Here is an 8620-nt window from a genome sequence, read left to right as displayed (position 1 = left end):
CCCATTTGCGTTGTTTTAATATGTTCCCAGTTTTTGTCGAATTTTTAGCAGATGACTGTTTATCAAAAATATTGTAGCTGATTCTTAATTCATGTTTTAATCTCTCCATGTTCCCCTTTGATAATATTAACATATCCCAAGATAGTGTGTATTTTATGTCAAATAGTACTGCTTCGTGATCACTAATTCCTGTTAAAACTTCCATTTTGTCTATTAGACCAGGGGATATGGTTAATATGATATCAAGTGTGTCCTTTCCCTTTGTTGCTTCTGTAGCAATTTGACTTAACTTGAACTCTTCGATAAGTTCAATCATTTTGTTGTTGATGTCCCCGCAGTATTGGGGATTTTGTTTAATCGTCAGTATTTCCCAGTCGTCGAGTATGATATTTGGACTACTGGGTCCTTAACGATGTATTTTTTGTTAAAGATACAATAACGATGATTGGTTGACAATAAATGCAACAGAAAAGAAAGTCTCCCTTTTTTAAAACTTAATTTTGACCAGATGATTTTACACTCAGAATCGGCGTCTTTTATCTGTGTTTCATTCTGAAATGTCTCATTCTGTAGCTATCAACTGTCAGAGTCAAAATCAGCATTTTTTATCTGTGTTTATAATGTCGCTTTTCGTAGCTATCAACACTCCACCTCCCCCGAGTCTACGATCTTTACTATTCATATACTTTTCACTGAATATTAATTAATTACTCTCCATATCATCATTGATGTGAGTTTCTGTTGCAAGTATGATGTGAAGATTGTGTGTTTCAATTAATTGTTCCAGTTTCAGTTTCTTCCGGTGAATAATGAGACTTCGGCAATTCACATTGACTATTCTTGTTTGCTCTCTATCTTTATTATTAAAATTGAAAAATGTTATATTTGTGTGTTTTACATGTGTATGTGTCTGGTGGGGCAGTTATATTGAGTCACTGTGTGGTGTGACGACAAAGTGAGTTGTTGTCTTGTTTGTTTCAGTGTTAGGCATTATAGGAATGGTTGACAATGTTGACGGGGGTCTTTGTATTAACTCTTTATTCTGTGGTCTATTATTTTGACAGTTTCACTCTGCCTTTATTTTCTCCTACCTCCTCTTGGTCTAATGCACATATTTGATGAATATCTATAGACAATTATTCCGATTCAACACATAAAATGTAAACAAATAAAATGTCCAGAGATTGACAATATGTGTGTGTGTGTGTGTGTGTGTGTGTGTGTGTAAATTTGTTTTAAAATATTCTAATAACTTAAAATAATTGATCAAAATCTACAATTTCAACATAATAATGTACTCCTGAACATCAAAAACAAGCACATATAGAATTCCAATTTAAATTATCTAAAGATCACATAAATCACAGAGCTTCTAAAACATAGCTGTGCCTGTTAGGCGTGTCACATTCATAGATTTCCCCCAGGAACCACAAAGGAATGGAACTATCTGCCAGAAGAAATAGTCACAGCACCAAGTCATGAACAGTTTCTGGCCCTCAGAGGGCATACAATATGGCGCAGCGCTTGTCATCAGCACTGATTGATTATTTTTTTGACAATTAAGTGTGAATCTTATTTCCTTCTGCCACACGCGAAGAAGGAATTACGCCAACCCACACCGGTGACTGACTCCTACGACCCGACACTGCCGTCCTCTGCCGACTTCCAGATAAAGACGTCGGGCACAGAAATAATACTAAGAATAAAGAGAATAGCCGCTAGACCTACCCATACCAAGCTCGAAACAAAACGGCAGAGGACGTCGGCTCTTCTGTTTATTCTTAGTATTTTGTCCGTGCCCAACGTATTTATCCGGAAGAAAAAAACTCACACACCCGCCACCGGAGAAAAGTACGAACAAAGAAATGTAGCCTTGAACATTTATATTGATTGTTAATATTTAGTTAGAAATACTCATTAAACGGCTTGCTGTACAAAAAAATCCTTTAGATGAATAACGTATTATTATTATTATTATTATTATTATTATTATTATTATTATTATTATTATTATTATTATTATTATTATTATTATTATTATTATTATTATTATTATCATTTTTATTATTATTATTATTATTATTATTGTTATTATTATTATTATTCTTATTCTTCTTCTTCTTCTTCTTCTTATTATTATTATTATTATCATTATTATTACTATTATTACTAGTATTAGTATTAAATTAAATACCAAATAGCTGAGTGATCTCAAGTTTATTTATTATATAGTCTTTCATGTGTGACAATATCAAATATCATTACATATTCAGTGAAAGATATGAACTGTTTGTTGATTATAAATCATTCATAACAGGCGACGAAGCTTAGAGTTTTATGTAAATCATTTGGATATAATATATATATATATATATATATATATATATATATATATATATATATATATATATATATATATATATTATAGTTAATATCAAGGCGTCTTACGCCTCAAAAGTTCACTCACCACTGTACACGGCTAAGATAAATAATTCCTAAAAAAGTTATATCAGAATACTCCATTAACAACACGTATATATTTTTATAGTTTATTTTCATTGAATAATTTTTCGCTCAATTTGGCACTCTTAGTTACCTAGCGAACGAGTCGTTTTGTTTACATTCCAAGATGTGTCTTCATCAGAGACGTACGATATATTTAGTCGTCAATCAGTTTTTTAGTGAAGCATTTAAGTTTTTATTGGTTTCTTTTTATGATGTCAGAAGAAGGGATTTGAGCCCGAAGCGTTACGTGATTGGTAATTAGTTTTTTTTTATACAAAGCTGTTATAATCATATTTGTTTTAATTGTTTACTTGTTGTCATTGATTATAATAATTTCCATCCAAAATCAATAAGGTATATCTTATCTTATCGTATACCTCCAACTTAAGTCTATTCTTCAACAACAGCACACATTTTTTTTGCTAAAGTTATCTTTTTTCATTTAAACAGAGAGTTAATTTCAAATTTTATTGATCTAATTTTTAAATTGACGTCGATCAATATCACAACATAATGCTTGGCTGGTATCAACAGTTATTGTGTAGCGTCCCAGCTAGTCATATTATTGGCAAATTGATTTATTTTTCTCATTTTTCCGACCAAATAAGTATTTTATATAAGATTGCTTTACCAAGAAAAGTGCCGTATTATGTAAAAATGCGTATTTAAAAATTTGGCGAGAAAATTAACTAAAATGGCTGCCTACAAAGAATAACAATAAGCTGAGTGATTTCAATGTCGTTTAACCCCCTCCTTACCAACTATAGGAAAATCGTCACATTCGTTAAGATACAGCGAACATTTTTCTTGTTCACATTTCTTGTGCACATCATAACATTTAAAGAAGAGGAACATTGTGTTATAGAGCATGTTTTGCTAACAAAATTATGTATCGCAAAAACTTACTGCTATTGTGTTTGAGTGATAAAAATATATTATTGTGTTAGCTGTGTGTGACGCATCGGGGGAAAATTCCGAAAATGGCTTTTAAGGAGAGGGTTTATTCAATCACTTTCATTTCAACTCTTAAACTTGACACCAGGATTTATTTATAACCTACTTGTTATATATATGTATATATATATATATATATATATATATATATATATATATATATATATATATATATATATGAGCCAAGGTCAAAAGGTGCCCTCCTGATACCAGTGTTAAGAAAATTTGATTTTTACTTAATTATGGGCTGTTTTCATTAGGTTAATGCTTGTAATCAATTGATAATATGAAGAAGAGATAAAATTAGATAGCCCAACATACTCTGTTCAACAGAATATGAAATAAACAACTTGAAAGTCAAATTGAATGCTGTTTTGCATGTGCTTAAAACGAGGTCACCGCATCACCTTTTTAGAAATCATGTAGAAATTAAATGTGATGTTTTAGCTCACGTGATTTAAATTTGACTAATAGTATGAAGTCAAAATTTACTTTTAAACGCAATTGCAGTATATTACATATCTGATTAAGTTTCATATAGAGTTCTTAAAAAGTTGGTGTTGCTTGTGACCTTTGGTGTCATCAAACACAGCACAATACTAAGACTCGACACGAAACTTTAAAGCTCATTTTTAATGTTTATAAAATCTTTTATTATGAGAAAAAAGGATAAATTTACTATCTGAATTCAAATCTTGGAGTAAATGTATACCGTTTTGCCGATATTGAGGTTTATTGGTTTTGGTGTCATTTGTCACAAGCAACACGGCATGCGTGAACACGTGGAAGTTTGTTTCGTTAAATGGCGATTCGCAATTTTGATCCACCCTTCTTACCAGTCTTTGAAGTGCAGCACTTTCATTTGCCTTTCCAGCGTGGCTCCAGGCAGAAAAGGTAAGTTGAACTTTGGTGTCATCGCTATTTTACATTGTCACAAGCAACACTTGATATTGGATATTACAAAGTGCCACCAAAAAATATGTTTTCAGCTGTTATTCTATTTACAAATATGATATTATGACATCTCACATAAGACTGATTTTGACACAATTAATTATTTCCTTGTAATTCTAATTTTTTTATGTTTCAGGGTTGTATCAATCAAGAAAAAGACAAAACTCAAGCTTTTGACGAATCCAGATAAAAGAAGGGTTGTCAAGAAATTTGATTTGATTTACTATTAACAAACTAAATTACTACAAACTAGCAGATTTGAGCAGTAGGGCGGATGTTACGGTATAGTTACATGAATTCATTACCATGGCTGATATTTATCTAGTGTTTGTTTGACTTCTGGTACTTTTTGTGACCATTGGTGTCATTGGTTAAAATGTCACAGGTGACACTTAAGTTTGAAGTTTCTAATGTATTTCTGTTTTCATGTTCTTCAAAGCTTGAAATGTCATTGAATTACATTTTAACAGGCTATATTACATGTGTTCAGTTGCTATTCTTGATTTATTGAGGCAAAATTCTTTTCTAATGCCGCTTTTGACCAAAGTAATAGCAACAATGGTATTACTAATATCTAAGCATATTTCCAATTTGCAAGTATTTAGTCTCTTAAAACATTATCGAATTTCATTTTAGAGTAGGTAATTGTGCTTTTTTGACTGAAAATAATGATGTATTATGGACGAAAGTGTGATTTGGTGTTGCTTGTGACATAAGTAATGGTGTCACCGGTCTTATGTCACAAGTCACATTCAGATGCTCTAATTTCCATGTATATTTCTATTTTTGAAGTCTTTGGTTTCTGAAATATTATTAAACTGTGGTTATTACACTGGTTTGACTGAAATTAATGATTTATTGTCGAAATTGCAATTTGGTATTGCTTGTGACATAAGTAATGGTGTCATCGGTCTAATGTCACAAGTGTCACAATGTCGCTAAATAAGATATGCTTTGGTCACATTATTTCCCGACATTTTATTCCAAAAGTTTTTGAACATTGCTGGTAATAAGCGTATGCAATATTGTTGTTGTTGTTAATGCACAAACATTTTTATGAAATATATATTTGCATTCTATGTTGCTTGTGACCGATGACACCAAAAAGCAACATTTTCTCCAATAGTTGGTATTGTTATTGTACTATGATTGTTGTTGATTGTGTCTTTTTGTCTATAACTTACTAAATAAAGTTTGATACTCAACAAAAATCATTTGGTTATTGAGTTTTTTGTCTCATTTTGGTGTCACCGGTCACAGGTGACACCAGCAACCTATAGGTATTGTTGACGATATTATGCTGCGTTAGACCTTAAAGTTATCTAAAGGGCATTTGATTCATGAAGTACAGGGTTTTTGCTACACATATAGAAACATGAATGGACTGTTATGTCACTTTTATTTTGAGAAAAAAAATTGGCACCTTTTGACCTTGGCTCATATATATATATATATATATATATATATATAATATATATATATATATATATATATATATATATATATCTTTTTAACAGTTCCCTCCATCTGATATAAAAATGAATATTATTGCCTAAGGGGCGTCATGTCTCGTGTACTTTTAGTGAATATTGCACTATATAAAAGCTCAATTTTGCGGTTTTTATTTTAATTTGTTTTTTAAAAATCACTTACAGAAATGATGTGCCAAATACTTCTCTTCCGTATGAATGTTTTTTTTAAGAAAATTATGTTTTTATCTTTATTTTTTGTTGTTAGATGAAGAAGTGTTTGTAGCCTGATACGTTCCCTGTTTGGTATTTTGTTCGTTTTTGCAGCTGTTATATTCAGTTGGGTTGTAATACTTTTCCCAACAAACACCACTGTTTATCAATTCTTATATATATGATCCAACGATTATTATGTTCGCTTGATTTAAGGACTACATGAAAACATACAGACCAATAAAATAAAATTAACAATACTTACAACGTGGGTTTTGTTCATTTACATTTTACTGATTAAAAATGGTATCTTGTTTTTGAGTATAAAAAACAAAAACATCAACATATAAAATACTTTAAACATTAAATCACTTTTTTGCCGACCAAGTAGTAGAGTCGGACATTATTTACAGAGATGTATCTGCTTGTTGAGAGGAAAGACCGTCCATTAGCTACTTTGAAGTATCATCATGACTACACGAGTGGCGTGGGCCAACGAGGAACTGATTGGGCTGTTGAAGAAGCAGATTAAGACGTTAATGGCCTTGATGATGGAAGGACCCAAGTTTCAGTTACGAACACAAGGGTCTGCGAGTTTGATTCAAACACAGAGCTGTAGACAGACTACAAGTCTTGTTTTTAGAGTTCGTAAAGGCCAATTCTATTGCAACGGACAGGATTGCTGATATCTTTCTCACAAATCAATCGTGTGGCGATCTTCAGGCTGCTGTCAAACCTTGATTCACAGAGAGTTCCTCCCAAGAATGTCAACTAAATTGTCGATGGATGAGATCCAGCTTCAAATCATAGACCGGTATCTCTAACCAGTCGTTTGCAAAATACTATAAATGGAACACACTATATGCAATTCTATCATGGAACACTACCACAAACCTAACATACTAGTCGACCACCAACACGAATGCAGGAAAAAACGGTCTTGCGAGACACAAATAATCAATACGAAAGAAGAAATTGCAAGATCCCTAGAAAACATATTAACAAATTGATCTCCTGGGTCTAGAATTCTCTAAAGCGTTCGACACTGTACCACACAAACGGTTCCTATTAAAACACGTAAAGCGGAATTCGAGATATTGGGGATAATGAAACAAATCAGTCAGAGAATATGGAACAACTACCGCAAAATATTCTTCTTTGGTTCAAGGACTGGTTTGCAATCAAACGCAACAAGTTGTAATTGACGGTAGCTCAAGCGGAGTAACACAAGGAACAGTGCTTGGGCCTTTAGGCTTCTTGATATTTATAGATGACCTGGGTAACAAATTATCTCCAAAAACAAGGCTTAAACTGTTCGCAGACGATAGCTTTCTTTTCAGGACAATAGATAGTAGAGCAGATGCACATGAACTTCAGAAAGATCTTGATTCCTTTCAGACATGGTCAGATATTTGGACATGAAGTTCAATCCATCATAATGCTATGTCATATCTATATCAAACAAGAATTACTCATAATTAAACAATTCATGATCATTTCTCACAACATATTGACTCCATAAATCACCTCGGAGTCCATCTCAATAAGACACTAAAGTGGAACACACATATGGAACATGTCACGGCAACGGCAAATAGGATGCTGGAGTTTCTCAAACGGAACGTAAACAATGCCCACGAACAATGGATATACCAGCTCCGTGCCAGACTCCTACTCAAAAATGACATAGACAAGATTGAAAAAGTACAAAGAGCAGTTGCAAGATTCGCAACCAGATGCAAATTCAGAGAGCCGAGTTGTGTGGCATCCTCCTTCAGTCATTTAAAGGAAATTATTGAAAAACCGGCCCAAGGTATCCCGTATTGTTACATTGCAACAATCGACAACACAAATACACCTATCATCAACATAAACAACATAAAAAGGAATGAGATAGGTACTCTACATGTAGATACAATGCATCACAATATATACAACCATTGACAAGAACAGACACATACAAACACACGAAAAATAATTGCCTGGAATGACTGGACATAACGAATGTTGAATACTTAAAAACGTTCAAAACACTTTTGAATGCATTTGCTCGTCAAAGTAATATGTGACTGTGCTCTCTTTTGATTGGACTGTAACTGAACATTTGCAGAGACGGGCCCATGGAGAATGTTGCAAAACAAGCCATTGAAGACTGAATATGTTGTATATCTACCTGTTGTGTTTGATCTGTTGATTGTTTATGTCAAGTAATGGTTCATACGTTTACTGTCTGCGCGTTGACAGTTGTGGAATGGTGTTTGTTGAAATTTTAATGTACGCATGATGATATTTGTAAAGGACAGACAGCCTAAATTGCTTTCGGCAACTGGTTGATATAGACAATTCAAGTGATCTAATGGTACTAATAGTGTATGAGTCTATGTCATGTTTATTGTTCATCTAACTGATAGCGTGTCTTTGTACTTTCTCGAGAGTGTTAATGCTATCGGCTGTGCTTGGATCTAAACTGATCCTGCGTATTCAAAGACTGGCTGCATATGTATGCAGCTAATTTGGCCACTTTA

Source organism: Berghia stephanieae, chromosome 13, assembly GCF_034508935.2.
Source record: "Berghia stephanieae isolate SIO BIC M18660-M18661 chromosome 13, UCSD_Bste_1.3, whole genome shotgun sequence".
NCBI lineage: Eukaryota > Metazoa > Mollusca > Gastropoda > Nudibranchia > Aeolidiidae > Berghia > Berghia stephanieae.
Note: the sequence above shows the minus strand (reverse complement) of the source record.